Source organism: Ochotona curzoniae, unplaced genomic scaffold, assembly GCF_017591425.1.
Source record: "Ochotona curzoniae isolate NIBS_2020 unplaced genomic scaffold, NIBS_Ocur_1.0 contig_3498, whole genome shotgun sequence".
Lineage (NCBI taxonomy): Eukaryota > Metazoa > Chordata > Mammalia > Lagomorpha > Ochotonidae > Ochotona > Ochotona curzoniae.
In genome coordinates this window covers 45,302,517-45,319,180 of record NW_024465885.1, presented here as the reverse complement: position 1 = coordinate 45,319,180, position 16,664 = coordinate 45,302,517, and the positions used below count along the sequence as shown (strand labels likewise).

The window sequence follows — 16,664 nt, the reverse complement described above, 5'->3', positions numbered from 1 at the left end:
ACGTGAAAGCTGCTACTGTTCATTTGCCTTGTAGATCATGACTATTTCCGCAGTTCACTCTCATCCTCCACAAAGTTTCCAGTAATAGTCACTTTCTGACATGATTTTTTAACTGATGCCGCCCATTGGACATATACAACAAAAGCACTGGGAATTGATTGTATTCCAAAGGAAAATTAATTATATTTGGGGAGGGGGGAGGCCACTGGAAAAAATCCACGAAAGCTACTGGGTTGAAATGTCACACTCTCCCAATGCACACCATTAACAGGGTAGTGACTATTGATCTCCCTTCAAATTAAAAACAAACAAAAAACGTGTATACACGGAAAGAAAGGAGAGACTTACTTGGTGATTACATTGCATAATTGTTAGGCTATCTTTGAAAGATCTTGTTTGGGAGGAAAAAAGTTATTTAAATAAATAAATAAAACAGCCGAGGGGGAGGTGGGAAAGGAAGACAAATACCACAGAATTTAAACTGATTCAGAGGTTTCCAAACCAATTGTAAAAGCTGGTGGGTGTCCCCTCTCATATGCAGCTGTTACGTTGTTGCTTTGCAGCTATGTTCCTAGACTCCTCATGTAGAAACTTGCAGGTGCACTGTTAGCTCCGGTTACGGTGGGAGAATTCTTGGCACTTATTCTTCAGGACTTCCTGGGAGACAGAATCCGGTGGTCCAAGAGCTCAACACTCAAGAGACCTTATTTCTTCCCTGCTGACATGGCAGAGGTGTTCTGCATCCTGGGCCCCCTGGCTCTACTGTGCTTCCTGCTAGCAACATGTACATGAGATCATTATATTCTCCAATGGAAGAGTTCTGCAATAGCAGGAGAGACAGCCATTGACAAATGATGCTGAGGCACGCTGTGTCAGCGACTGACAGGCCGGTACAGCAGATCATTTCTGCTAACAGCATCTGTTCTTTGGGACTGCTCTCTACAAAAGTCACTCTTATAAGAAAATCTGTACATTGGCCATAGGAAAGTATTCAATTGTGTTTCTTGGATTGTATTGCATTCTGGCGTAATTTTTGGATGGAAAACCCACCACTTGACCCATTCGGATGCCCTAAAATAGAGACATGTATTAGTTATAAAACCAACTTCATTATTTTTAAAAGCATCAAATATGGGCACAGTATGTTGCCTGTGGTCATCTAGTTGTCTACGTTGTTTATAAGTTTCATCTCAAAAACTTTTATGAAGAAACTAATTACAATATGAAATTTGTATATTTTACATTTTTCTTCATGAACTGAACCTAGAAAAATAGTGATTAATAGGAGTTTTCCTCAGAATGGGATTTGCTGGGGGCAGGGGGGAATGAATCCCTCTGATCCCAACACTTGACCAAATGAGGAAAAAAAATTCTACTTTTCAACCATTTGAGGGTGTTCTTAGGAACGTCTAAGCCAAAGAGATCATGGCGGGCTAGTCCTTCCTGCTGCCGTCTGTGCGGGCAGAGGCACAAGGAGGGCCTGTTACCAACGGCAGCATCAAGAAGAGAGAGAATGGCATTTGTCACAAAGGTTTTCAGGAGATGCCAAGTTTCCACCCTTGTTTTTAAACAATGTGCGTTCTGCATTTCCACAGATGTGGCATTTGGCAGATGCCAAAGGAAAGCACGGAAGGAGTCAGGGAAGGAAAAGGAGAAAGAGAGGTGGGTGAGCCCAAAGCAGAAAGAAAAGCGGGAGGACATGAGGATGGAAACTTTCCTATTGGACCTGAGAAAGCTGTCAGACTAAGAACATTGCTAAGTTGAAGAGAGAATAACACGTAACATGTTTTTATTATAAAGAGTGCTAGTTTAGCCAGAAATCAGAAGCTGGTATATAGTTTAGTTAAATACAAAGTCTTAAGGAAGCATTCGTTCACTTTTCATTTTGATGGGCTCTTAACTCCATCAAACAACTTTAGAGATCTTGGAAACAGCACAATGGCCATCGGGCTGATTCAGAAAAAAAAAAAATGAATGATATGTAAAGACATTTCATATCTCCTTCTCATTATAGTTATGCTTGAGACTTTTCCCTGCGAATGTTACGTAACTCATGGTGTATTAATTGCACGTGTTGCTCAAAGCGTTAGAATTCGTCTCTGACACTGAGTGGCCTAGCATTGTGCCCATCTGAGATACAGCACTGCCTCCAAAGTAGGTGGCTACAAAAGCTGATGCACTCAGGCGTGCTGTCTTTGCAGGAAACGTGCAGGAAGAGCTGTTAAACTTCTCATTTCTTTTGCAACATGAGAACCGTTTGCGTTTCTCTCATCAAAGAGAAAGTGAGAAAAAGGAAGCTCAGCTCACGTGACATTTCCCTTGGTAAAACTCAGAAAATACAGGTGAAAAGCAGTCTCACTCAGGCAGCAAGGGCTTTCTCGCCATGCATTCAGGTGACAGGCACGTTTTCCCGGTTTGTTTCGTCATCAGGAAATCACGTCATCTCATGGGAGCAGGTATGACACGAAAGACACATCCAGAACACCACACAGAGAGTCCAAGAAAGCTTTCTGATCCAATTGTTCCAAAATCTTTTTTCCCTCTGAAACAAGTCATCTCTGGATGACATTGATACTGACCTCAAATAAAAAGTGGCTATGCATGAGGTATCTCAAGGTGCTTGTTTTTTAATTCATTATGAACCCAAGAAGATGTGTGAGGCCTGAGGAACAAACGGCAGCTTGGTGACGAAGCAGCTGGGTGATCCCAGAGGCCTTATCCACAGAGTTCATGAGTCACCCACAGAGCTCTGGCTCAGCAATACATTACTCTCTCTTTCTCTCTCTCTCTCTTTTTTTCCTTTTGGCTAAGGGCCACCATGATGCAATGACATGTAAACAAGCAAGTCCTCCTGCGTTTTTAAAATATTACAGTAAAAACAACAATAATAATAACAACAATTGCCTGAGTATCAAGAAAAGACAGTAGTAAAGAAAGAATGTTGTGTTCGTCGCTCTGGCAGAATAAATGATTACCTGGTCTTTGATTCAATGACTCTTTATTAGGTGACAAAGATTGGACCCATGTGTGCGTGGTCTTGCCTGCTTCAGGCTAGGTCCTGTGTCTGAGACGTGGCACGCCTAAGTCAGTGGCACAATAGAATCCTTTGTCTCTTTGCCTCTTTGCTCTGTTCTCTGCTGGAGGCTTTTTTTTTTTAGGCCAAACAGAATCATTCTCAGTTTTTAAATCAAATTAACCCTTTCCCCTCTAACCCACCTTACCAAGTAGCTTGGGTAGGAAGAAAAAAATATCCTTAACTGGCATGATTGCCTCCACCCCCCCCCATACAGAAAATATTACAGAAGGAGACTTCGCTAATCCATGGAAGTGGAATTGAAAGACAAGTTTATCTTGTGACTAAATAGATAAACAAATCCTGGAAATCTGGTTTATTTATTATTCTGAGAGACTTGCAGGAGTGTATTTTATGGAAAAAAATTTTTAATCTTTGCTTGGATTTCAGTGGCTTTTCAGCACTACAGTGAACTTATTCCTGAACTCCATTCTCCACCAAGTTTTTGAACTCCCCTGGTACGTTCTGCTGCAGCCAGGGGCAAAAATCTCCAAAAGACTTAAACCAGAGGGTGGCTTTTCCACGCTCCCACTCCGCCTGGCAGTTAATAGCAAGCAGGCTGCACTCCTTGGGGCCTGCTACACATTCAGCCTGGCCATATTTCTTGCCATGTGGAGAGGTGTTTTTTTTTCCTCTCAGCCCACTCCAGGTCCTGCAGTCCCATCTCTCAGCATCTCAGACGCAGCCCCACACCTGCACCGGACAAACCCCCTCACGCCGTTCACGACTTTTTATCATGAATGCCTTCTTTGCCCATCCTGTTTCGTTTAAATTCGAGAACATCTGTTCCACAGGAGACGGGTTAGCTACCGAGCATTACCGTTAGATTTCTCGCCAGCAAGTCTCATTCCTTCATGTGGTTTTTGTTTTCTTCTTGAAACAGTTAATTATGTTTTATTCTTTCTTCTATAAAAGCTAAATTTAGCCAAGTTTTATACTAATTTAAAACATTTTCTGGAAATGACAGAGTGCTATTGTTACCAAAAAAAAAAAAAAAGAGAGAGAGAGAGAGAGATTCAGAAAAGACCTAGTCCTAAACGGTTGTCACAAATGAAAATGGGGGAGCAGGGAGTGAACACGGCAGCTCGTGTCTTGAAGTCTCAAGTTTTATTTGATGCATGCGTACAAATAGCGTTTGGGTCATAAATCAGTTCATGGTTGTCACTCACGTAGGCACTGGGGTGGGGGTTCTCCTGGCTTCCCTGCTCCCGGCCTCCTAGGAGTCTCCGGGTGGACAGGAAGACAGCCGCAGTCTGCAGGACACTGCCTGGAGACTAAGCAGACCCACGTGCCGTGTGTAAACACGGGCAGGCACTGCTAGCAAGCCCGGAGGCCCCTCAGTGTCTGTGAAGACCTCTCTTCCGTTTGCTTTTTTTGTGGAAAACATAAGGAAGGGAAGCAGTCATTCTCCAGGGGACAGTCTTTCCCAGTGATTCTCGCCCAAGAGCCACGTTGCCCAGGAGGGAACAGTTGGCACTACCTGGTAAGAGTGTTAATTGTATTTATTTACAGAATATATTATTTAATACAAGCACCCAGTGTGTAATGGGTAGCTAGCATTTTGCTCTTCTTTGGTGTTTAAACAAATTTTTCATTAAGACCTAATGGTATATATACATGGAGTGCAGTATGATGGCCAATGTATGCATACAATGTGTACAGACTAGGTCATGGTAAGTCTTATCTCCATATCCTTATCGATACTTTGAGTGTGGAGCCTTTGAGCACCCATCTCTCAGTTATTCATGAAATGCATGAGCAAAGCAGACTACTGTGAGCCATGGTCACTGCACTGTCCTGCAGAACCCTGCAACCTAGTCCTTCTATGGAACTGTGCTTGGGCATCCATTGTCTAATCCCTTCCACCGCCTTCCCACGCCTAGGCCCACGCTGCCCTTCCCAGCATCCAGTAATCACTATGGTTGGATGACTCCAGCAGAGAACACTGCTGACTTCCGGGCTGTGGAGGTTAGGGAGGCTGCTCAGTGTCCTGCGGCGCACAGTAAGACTACCGGTGCAAAATGGCGATAGAAACTGTTTCTACCAGTTTACATAGAAAGTCTCAGTCTTGAGAGACATGGCCAATTATTCTCATTCATGTCGATTATATCATTACCGTCAGTACTAAAATCCATCTTCCAAGGGTACTGGAGAAAATGCTCAAAAAAAACACGTAGGACGGGCCCGGCGCGGTGGCGCAAGTGGTTAAGTCCTCGCCTTGTATGCCCGGGATCCCATATGGCCGCCGGTTCTATCCCAGCAGCCCCGCTTCCCTTCCAGCTCTCTGCCTGTGGCCCGGGAAAGCAGTGGAGGATGACCCAAGACTTTGGGATCCTGTACCCATGTGGGAGACCCGGAAGAGGCTCCTGGCTTCGGATCGGCATAGCATCGCCCGTTGCGCTCACTTGGGGAGTGAATCATTGGACGGAAGATCTTCCTCTCTGTCTCTCCTCTCTGTATATCCGCCTTTCCAATAAAAACATAATAAAAATAAATCTTTAAAAAAAAAAACACGTAGGAGGAGGCCCTAAACTTGCAAAATTGTAAAACCGAAATTAAGAATTTTTTTAAGTATATGTATTCTTACTGAATTATCTTCTTTCTTAAAAAATTTATTTTTATTGCAAAATCAAATATATACAGAGAGGAGGAGAGACAGAGAGAAAGATCTTCCGTCTGATGAGTCATTCCTCAAGTGAGCACCACAGCTGGTACTGTGTCGATCTGGAGCCAGGAGCCAGGAACGTCCTCCAGGTTTCCCATGCGGATGCAAGGTCCCAAGGCTTTGGGCTGTCCTCTGCTGCTTTCCCAGGCCACAAGCAGGGAGCTGGATGAGGAGTGGAGCTGCCGGGACTAGAATCTGCACCAATAGAGGATTCCCGCGTGTTCAAGGCGAGGACTTTAGCTGCTAGGCCACAGCGCTGGGCCCTGAATTATCTTCTTTAACTTTCTGGGATAGTCTTTTGGTCTAGCAGTAAAGACACTCCTTCAGGTTTCCTTCATCCGCATCCATGTGCCTGGCAGCGAGGTCAAGCTCAGCACCAGCCACCGGCCCCGCGCACGCGCATGCGCAGTCTGGGAAGCAGCAGGTCATGGCTTGAATAGCTGGGTCCCTGCCGCTCATGGGAAGACTCATCCTGAGATTCCAGGCCCTGGCTTTGGCATGACCCAGCCTCAGGCGCTGAAACAACATATGGGTACACCATCTGTCTCTCCTCTTCTCCCTGCCCTCTCAAGTTAGTAACTAAGTACCCTTCCTTGACAGTTTATCCCACAACTGAAACACCTAGTGATGCTTGGAAGGTTTGACTACCAGAGTCTGCATCTGTCAGGTCTTCCGCCAGGTCTTTCTTGGGATCTGACATACTTGGGTAAGCATCACCAGGGCTGTGGTTCTGCAAGGGAAGCTCGTGAGCACGGTGGATCTGTCCCACGCTCCTTGGTTCTCTTCATGCTCTTCAGAAGCCACATGGAACAGAGTCCACTAACACATGTGACACGTTATTTTCATTATAGGAATATATTTTGGCTTCCTTTCTAATCCTTTTCATTAATTTCACTCTTTTAAAAAATGTCATTGGGTTAAGAATTTATTAGGTGCAAAGAGATCATATTTTGGACCACCAAATGCAGAATGGAGACAGAACTGGAGATATGAGAAAGAAAGGAAGGAAGGGGAAAAAAAGAAAACGAATATAGGAAAGTTTTTAAAAACTGAAAATGGGAGGGGGGAAAATGAAGGGACATACTTCCTGTTTCCTGGGGTTACCTAAATGTTCTTCATCCCAGCCTCGCCCTTCTTGTGGGGTCCACAGCCACACAGCCTTTTGAGTGTTTCTAAGGTCAAGCTTCCGAGCACTTTCTCAGGCACAGCAGGCTAAACCAGTATTTGGGTATAGTGTGGGTATGCAATAAAGGTTAAAACCAACCTGAGTCAATTTTCTGGTTTCTTGGTTAAGTTCCTTTGAGTTGGCCAGATATTTTCACCTAACAAATAAATACGGGTTAAGTATATAGGTGTTGTCAGAAGGAAAATGGTAGTAAAGAGACCTCTGCCCTCTAGGAACTCAAAGTTTAATAACAGGGACAAAAATATCTTAGCCAAAGAGCCACAGAAGATAGAACTTAAATCTAAATCTTACAGGCTGTATCTTTATTCTAGAGTGACAGAGTTAGCAAAGAAGTTAAACATGAAAGGAAAAGAAAGAGCACAGATGGAGAGACCAAAAGAGTACATGAATAAGCTAGCCATAGTTCATGAGAAAGCTAAGTACCAAAGAAGGACGTACCAAAGAAGGCTTTACGAAGTTCTCGTGTCTTCAAACAAAGGTGACCAAACTGTCTCCCCGTCTACTGTTTCTTGATGGTTGAAAATCCAACCCCAAGGGTATTGAGCCTTCTGCACTTGCAAGTTGTTTCCCCTACTTCAGGCAATCACTGAGGAAGTTGAGCACCTCGAAATGCTGTCTGCTGAGTGCCTAGCCGTGTCTCACTCCTGCCAGCATCACACACGGAATCCTTGGTCAGTGACAGCAGTCACAGCGTGTTTGGCTTAATGACAAAGGGTAGCTGGGCTCCATTACCAAGGTCATCCTTTTCTGGAAGCAAGCAAGTCCTATGGCTCAGAGCCAAGAGCACCTGAGTTGGTGCATGAAATGGATCCAGCAGAGCAGCAGATTCAGTGCAGTGTGCTACATGCCTGGCTCGATCACGGTCGAAGGCAATGCTTTATTCAAGAGGAACAAAGACTTGGGAATTTTCCTACTTTCACCTCAATGTATGGTGAACATGGTAAAGCAACAGTATTTATTCCATTTTCTATAATAAATCTTCATGAATTCATCTTGTCAAAAGCCATAAAACACACACACACACACACACACACACACACACACACACACACACGCACACACACACACATCAAAGCTTGGGGAAGGATTAATAACATCCCAGCACTCATAAACTGTCTATTGAATTCATTTTTAGTGACCCAAAACATTAGAAATTCAGATTAAATGAAGACTAAGTATAAACAGTGTCGAAGTATCCTAGCCCAGCTCAGGATGCAAATTGACCTAATTATGCAGATACTTGGAATGACTGTCCTAACCCACAGGACTTATGCAAGCATGCAACAAGTTTACATCCCACAGTACCCACGAAATGACAGCTCTGTGGAAGATGGTAGGCAGTGGGGACTGGGGAAGAAACGTCTAGCTCCAAAGAAGCCCACCATCAAACTGATTCCAACCACTGATTTTCCAAGATGAGAAAATAGTTACTCCCTGTCAACATACTTCTACAATGCCTGGTTAAAGCCAGCATCTTTCTGTGGTTCGACACACCACACGCTGCACTCATATATGTCTCATGTTTTCTTACACAGACTCTCTTAACACACCTCAAGGCAAGGGAATATGGGTTATCCTTGGCCCTTAGGCAATTCTAACGCACTTACACCTGATCCATGCTTGACTGTTACTTTGTCTCCCAACTCATCAGTTACTCTCCCCTCCTTTAGTTCTATATATATGGCCTAAATTCCTAAAACCCCATATCTAGCCATATTGCCATTACGCTCAGCATTGTTCTATGAGCTTGATCACCTGAGGAATTAAGTATAAATTTTCCAATAGTCCTTTCAATGTGAACCTAACTGTCCCATGCTGCCCTATCGCCCACTAACTCCTCACATGCTCAATTCTCCACTCCCAAGATTAGAAGCATCTTCACAGCATGCAGCCATACAATGTCTTCTTCCCTATTCTTTTTGATTTTTTAAATATTAACCTATTTATTATTCAGAGAGAGGGCAAGATAGCGAGAGAATCCATCTGCTGTTTCACTCCCCAAATGATCACAATACTCCAGCTAGCCAGATCACAAACAGGAGCCAAGAATTCCATTTGAGTTCCTTGTGGGTGACAGAAGCTTTCCCAGGCACATTAGAAGACAACTGGATCAGACGTGGAACAGCCAACAATTGAGTTGGTGCTCCAATGAGGAATGTGTGTGTCACAGATGGTGGCTTAATCTGCACACACCCCATCCCCTGCCTATCATAGACATCGATAATCAATCACAGAACCCCCTCATAGCATGCTCCCTTATGGTCTCAGAAGCCCCCCGCCTCCAGTTCCAATCCCAGTGGAGACCCCACAGGAACCTTATTTCATCACCCTCCTCTTGTCATTTTTTCATAAAAACAGCCAGGATCTAACTTGATTTCAGTTGCTGCTTTTTGGTTTGTTTTTTTTTAACACACATTGATCAACCTGTTTCAAGGATAAATAATTCAAATGCAGACATTACCTTTCAGACACTTGGAGAAATAATAATATTATTATAGAAATTTCAAAAGAATGAGTCACCTTTAGGTTTAGATGTGCAAAGACAACTACCAAAAAACACTTCAAAATTCCTTTTCTGCATTCACCAGGATGTGGGGCTCCAAGAATAACACAGAATAATTCTGAGGTAAATTAGATAATCCCTATAGTAGATAACAAAACCCATCTGATTCCAGCCCAAATGACAAGAGGATGACAGCGACAGGGCCACTCTTGCCAAGTCTTCCTAGCTTTGCTCATTGCCAGAAAATGCTCAAGGATATGAGTATGAATGGCCCACAAGGTGCGGCCATGAAAGTTTTGCGGGGTGGATAGGAGGAAATGTCTTCTGCAGTTCATCAAGGAAGTCAACAATGGGACTGCCAATCAAGGCAAGAATGGGCACAACTGAGCAGCTGCCTCTAAGTCAGGTCACTTGTATTATTTAGCTTGTTTTATTTTTTTTTCTCAAGTCTAAATTTCATCTCTGAAATGAGTTAGATGGAGTGAGATGACACTCATATCATTTATAATGTATCTATCCTTAATTGTTAAAAAAAAACACAAATTCTATCTTATACTTTTATATCCACTACAGTGACGAATATTTAGGTGAGAGGGATATAATTATGCAAATATTAGGAGAATTCCAGAATATTTCAGGATGTCAAGATGGCACTTTTTAGACCTTTGAGGAATTCACTGAAAGGAATTGTGTGTGTTCAGTAAAGAACAGAAAAAAGGACAACCAAAAGTAGCTTGAATAAAGAATATTAAAACAGGAGCATTAAATTGTTCTTAATACTATGTCTTAAAAAAAAGTTTTGTTTATGTTACTTGTGGTTTTATTTTTTTTCTCAGACGAGTACTCTGGTAAATGTTTTAAAATATTATTTGCTTATTTGGAAGGCAGAGTCAGAGAGAGAAGAAAGGACCTTCCACGCATTGGCCCACAATCAGATGTCCATAATGGCCAGCCTGCACTGGGCCAGGCCAAGGCCAGGAACTGGAGTTTCTTTCAGGTGTCCCAGCGGGGCTGTGTACTTGGCCCATCCTCTACTGCTTTCCAAGGCACAACAGCAGGAAGCTAGACAGGAAGTGGACCCCATATTGAATATTTTGAGAGTCGTTTTCTCAATGATAATTCAGCAGACGGACATCAGTCTCTCCACTGCTGATCATGCTGATGAGCCGCCACTTCAGACACCTTAGGAACCATGGGAGTTAGTGTTCAGGTCATGAAAACATCAAAATGTTGAGAGCCTCCACTAAAGAGCAGAAAGATCTGCATCTTCCCTCCATCACCCTCTCCCTTTTTTTTTTTTTTTTTTTGCTGTTTCTAATCCAACTTCCCCCCACCAATAAAAAAAAAAGTTTCTGAAAATGAAACTATTTCAATGAAGTCAAATGGAGTTGCATTATCAGTGTGATATTTCCAAATAAATCAACAGTTCCAGCTTTTGATCTTACTCTTAGATGTTTCATTCCCATAGCATTCTTTTGGGAGCATTTTATAGCCAACCTCCCTACATTGTAATGAAGTTAGACACTTGTTGAGAAACCTCATAGATAAATAGATAGATTGATTGATTTAATCATTACCAATCATTTAACCATTACCAAGTATGAAAGGAAATTCTACTTGTCACCTTCTAACTGGATGGCAAGTTGTGTGTCAAGTTGATCAACAGTTGAGGCTTTGCGTGTATGCTTCCTCAGACTCAAAAACCCAGAGTAGGGAGGGTTTCTAAGGAGGATTTGTTCACAGTGAGAAATTTTAAGACAAACAAGCATATGTGACTCAGGGAGTTTTCCTGAGCCTCAGAACTTAAGCAGTGCCTGCTGCAGAGGCTGACATCTGGATAGCTGGGCCAAGATGTAGACAGAGTCAACATGGGACAAACGTGGGTACCAACGTTAGCCACAGGCTCAGTAAGGCACATGACTGCTTCAATCTACACATCATTGTCTTTCTTCTCGGAAGGCTGGAGGTATCCCCAGGAAATCTCACTTGCTTCTCATCAGCCCTCTAGTAGAAAACCAGACCCTTGCAGGGATAGCTGTCAAGATAGCAAATCTATGGCAAGAAGTTTTTACTGCAAATTCTCAGCCAGTGTGGTCAGTTAGTAGTCTTATATAAAGGAACTACATAAAAACCTAGAACTCTGCTTCCAGGTGGTATGATAGAAATGTTTTCAGTGTTGGCAATGTTCCAAAACTCTACCCTGTCCATGTCACACAGGTCATCTGTGGCTACAGAGCACCTTCGATATTGCAAAGGAGGAACTAATTTAAAATGATATTAATTTTAAATCACCACATGAGACCAGTAGCTATTTATTTATTTATTTATTTATTTATGAACAGTTTTTCCCTATGTGGTAATGAATGGTTCCCAATGTTGCCTGCTCACTGCAATCATTTGGTTTGGGCAAATGATGCCTAGTGGTACCAACGGCTGTTTCAATTTGAGGTGAGGAGTAGCCTAGGCAGTATGATTTTGAAAATTCTCCAAGTAACTGTTCTCTGCAGTAACTTTTGAGGACTGTTCTTCTAGCAGACATGCTAGCCAAGCTAGCTGGCTGGTCCATCCATTTATTTTGGTGAGCTTCCAACTCCTGACCATCATCAATGCAATATACATTTTACATTGTGCCCCCAAAACAAACTCTTTTGAAACACCATGTTTCAGATGCCTATTATGAGATGCACACACTATAAATAGATTAAAGGTTAACATTAACAAGGATGAAACATCTTTTCTAGTGACACTCTTAAACATGGCCACAAAAACCCATTAACATTGTTACACTCTTGCAAGTAACCATCAACATCAAAGATAAATGGCAAATTTAAAGTGAAACAACCTTACTGGATTTAGAGTCTAAATAGACATGCAGGCCATCTGCAGTCAAAGGAAGAGGTTCAGGGAGAAGGAGCTGACTGCCACCTGCACAACTGACCAAGACACACAAGGGCAGAGATGTCACCTGTGGCACAGGACCCTTACACGCTGCCCACCACCCTTCCTCCAAGATAAATATAAAGTCTACCAAACTAGCTGCATCCAAGATATGTCACCAAAGTGAGATCTGATAAATAAACCAAAGTCAGGTTTCCCTAACCACCAGTGTGGCTTGGTGTCCTGTGCACCCGTAAGACATAGAGCATGCCTAGGGGTGCCTCATTCTGCCTGAGCAGCCCATGAACTCTGGCTCTTCAACTGGCTTGTGGGCATCAAGTTTGATGAAATGTTTGGATTCACATTCTTTTTTTTTTCTCATTCTTGGTGAACAATTTAAGGTGCTGACAATCGGTTCTCCAGCACTTAACACAGCTTCCAGCACTGCCCTCTCAACAATACTTCAGTCAGAGGGAGAGATGCTGGACCTCGGGGAGAGATAAATGCAGTGATACTGCTCCAACATTGCCAGCCACCCCTTCCAGATGATACCTGCATCTCTTTCTATCCTTGTAGATTTCCATTGGCGATGTTTTGCTCAGGGTGTTGCTGTCTTTAGGGAGCAGCTGCTTTATCCGTCTGGCCAATAGTGAAAGCTTAACGCTCCTTACAAAGAATGATCAACAGCTTAGGAGTGAAATCCTCTATTGAATCTTGCGCTCTTAATGCATTATGTTAAATTCCACTTGGAGAGACTGGTTTGCATACCTCAACCTGATACTTTCCAAAATCATGTAAAAAGCCTGCTTTCGGAGAGGCCCCAAGGAGCTTTAGCAAAACCCAATTTGTGTTTGCTGTGGATCAAAATGCTGACAGATTTAATCAATCAATAATAAATATGCGCTGTGTTTTCATGTTGGGTACATGAGGCATTTGCCTCTCTTTAAAGGAGATCCCTTTCATTATTAAAGGAATACTTGTTCGTTTGTTTAAAATGAGCAAAAAAAAAAAAGAAAACTCAAGCAAAAAAATTAATCAGAATTACTCAATCACTCCCTAATCATAACCTCTGTGTGCTCTGTGTGTGTGTGTGTGCGCGCGCGTATGTGTGTTCTGCCCTTATGTTTACTTCTAATGACAATAGAGAGGATAAGTTCAATAACAAAGAAGCACAGGTTTTCTGTGGTCAGAGTATCTGCGGAAGTGCACTAAGGCACTGGTATTTAGGAAACAAAGATGGTTCTACCACTTGCTGGCTGTTCCCCACTCTCGCTCCTACTCCATGCACCAATGCAACAATTATGCCTAAATATTTCTGGAATTTCTTGCTGAGCTGTGCTGCGATTATGCTAAAACACTTCATCTCTGTTCAGCCTCTAAGAAACTTAGAATGTACAATAGTTGACTATATTTGTTTCCTGAGGCGGTTGTAACATAATGTCACAAACTGTGTGGCTCAAACCAACAGAAATTTGCTGTCTCACAGTTCCAGAGGCTCAAAACCCCAAATCAAGTTGTTATTATATATGTGCTCACTCAGAAATGTGCAAGTAGAATTCAGCTCTTCCTAACCCACAATGGCTGTTAGCAAGCCTCCCCGTACCTTGGCTTATAGTTACGTAACTCCAGTCCACCCCTGCTGTCACATGACAGCAGTCCTTGTGTTTTTGCATCTTCCAATGAAATCTTCCTTGTAATAAAGGCATTAAGCATATTGGATTAGGATCCACATGAATGACTTCATCTAAACTTGGTAGTAATTAGAAAACTTCACTTCCAAAGAAAGTCTTATTCAAAGGAACTGGAAATAATGATTTGAGCAAATCTTTCTTGATAAATACAGTTTAACCCACTACATTGGGGAAGCCAAAATAAATTCAGATGATCAAATTAGAAAGGAATAACATATATATATATATAAATATATATATAATTAGTTTCAGGTGCATCACGTCTGCTCTCAGTGCTGTGGAAGTCACAGGGCTATTACTCTGAAAGGATGAAATGGTTTGGAGAGTTTATATATTTCACTGCAGTTGGATGGATTTCAGTGTCATGAACTGAATGTCTATGTTGTCCCCAAATTTATATATTGGAGCATTGACACCCAGGATAAGAATGCGAGGAGGTGGGGGCTTTGAGAGCTGATTAGGTCCTAAGAACGGAGCTGTCATAAATGAGAGCAGTGCCTTTCTAGAGACACAAAGACTTAACCCCTCCCCATACCACCCTGCTGGCCCATGTGAGGACACAATAAGGAGGCACCCTTCCATCACTTTGACCTTAGACTTGTTATCTATGAGACATAAATATTCGTTGTTTAGCTACCCAGTCTGTGCTAATTTACTGTAACAGCCTGGGGTAAAGCAGGAAAGAAGTAGAAATTCCAAGGAGATGGATATAAATAGTAAGTCTTTGGCATAAACAATGAACCTCTTCATTTTGTCCCTACCTTCTCCTGTCTCATGTCTCACAAGACTCACTGGGCAACAGGAGTCCTCCAGATACCATCTTCTCTTGCATCACCACACCTGTGCGCAAACTGCTTGTTGTGTTGACTAGCCACCACCACAGTCAGCCATCAGTTTTCTATTCATTCTTCTACAGGCCCAACCATGACATCACTAACTCCAGGAACCACCTACCATGTACCACTCCTGCATTTTATAGCCACTGACAATGAGGAACCTGGTGTGCCTTAGGACGGGGACTGTGTCCTTTCATCTCCATGTTCTCAACACAATACCCAATGCTTAGCAAGCAGTCACCAAAGGTTTACTGAAAGTTAGTTGAGCTGAATTGCTGTGAAAAGAAGATGAGATGAACCTAATAAGTATGCACAAAGGTGCAAGATCCGAAGGGGGGATGATTGGCAGACTGTGCTGAAGAGAAGTGAGGCCTCATGGAGAAGGGCACAATGCATCGTCATTGAAGTAGTAAAAGCTATGACTTGTGCAATGCTTTTCATGTTGGGAAAACACACACAGAAAGTCAATACAATGAGAACATTGATTTTCAAAGTCAAGTCGGGAGACATGGATAGAAAGCACCAGTTGTAAGGCCTCTAGTTAGTGTGGTTTGTAGAAGTCTTTCCAGCAAGTCAACAGGTTCAGATTTGCACAAGGGGCACAGCTCAGCAGCAGCACAGACAAGGAAATTAGAGGTAACAGCTAGATGTGGGGAATACAGTAAGCAAACTCCAGAGACATTGGACATGGAGAGGGAATAAGGGACTTTAGCCAAGGGGTGAGCAAGAAGTAAAACTGGCGGAGTTCTCATGTTGGGGGTAATTTCTTCCTCAAGTGAGAGGCAAGCACATTGTCATTCAGTGAAACAAAGAATCTAGGAAGATTGATAGAAATGGGAGTTGGTTTTAAGTTCAGTTGTACACCTGTGCACTTTTTGACTGTCCACGGGACACCTATGTTTCACAAAGCCAACAATTACGTGTGTGTGTGCGTGCGTCTGTGTGTGTGTGTGGCTGTGTGAATAACAGCTATTACGAGAGTTCTACTTGAGATCAAGTTCTGACTCGAAAAATGTGCCGCAGGTTTGCATGACATCAAGACTTTAAAATGTCTGTAACTGTCAGTGAGGGTGAGCAGGACCCAGCTCACCTCCACTTAAACTTTTCCCCAGCCCAGTTGTGAACTGGAAAGAAATGGAAACCACAAAGCTAACAGACAGTGACAGCCCACTGTTTAAAGAGCACAATTTAAATATAGAGATTTCATCTGTTGCACAAGATGAAAGAAAACGACAGCTCCTGGGTGCTGGAGGCTCTACTTTTCCTCCTGGGCACACTGAACTTTCCAGCCACCTGTCCCAATGGCCAGGGTAAGCTGTCACCTAAGAGGAATAATTGAGAGTCACACTACATCTTGCTAAAGAGAAGAAGCTGACCTTGGTAATGACCACCTGAGATATTTGGGCCTAATATTCTCAGACTATGACCCATCAAGTGCCAGTCTTCTTATGATAAACACGCTTATCTTCCCTGGGACTCACTCTAGGATAATCATGATGCCTACACCTAAAAATTACTGGGAAGACTTAGAACGTCAGTGTACGCAAGCCTGAAAAAGTGACTTAGATTAATCACCGAAGCAATACTACTTATAACCTTATTTGTGAAAATGATTTTAACGTTTCCCACTTGCTTATGTCAGCTCCCGAAGCAGCAAGGGTCCAAACTGGAAGAAGACAGTCTGTCATTTCCAAATGTCTGGTCTTCCTAAGTGACTGATGCCATCGTACCCGAAAGGACAGTAGAGGACAGGAGGGAAACCAGGGGCTTTGGCCACTGGGAGCGTGAAGCAGCAGCTGTGGGAGCTACCTAGAAACAATGCCCTGTAGCTCT

The 16,664-nt window shown here is 42.9% G+C and overlaps 1 protein-coding gene and 1 long non-coding RNA gene across 2 annotated transcripts in view; both read left to right on the top strand.

The window, feature by feature from the left end:
• Positions 1-16,664, top strand: part of RUNX1 (RUNX family transcription factor 1) — a 233,674-nt gene that overhangs the window by 95,317 nt on the left and 121,693 nt on the right. The window lies entirely within an intron of this gene.
• LOC121156816 lies at positions 5,867-8,630 on the top strand. The gene is made up of 2 exons (XR_005883924.1): positions 5,867-6,101; positions 6,163-8,630. It is a non-coding gene; the product is annotated as an uncharacterized LOC121156816 (long non-coding RNA).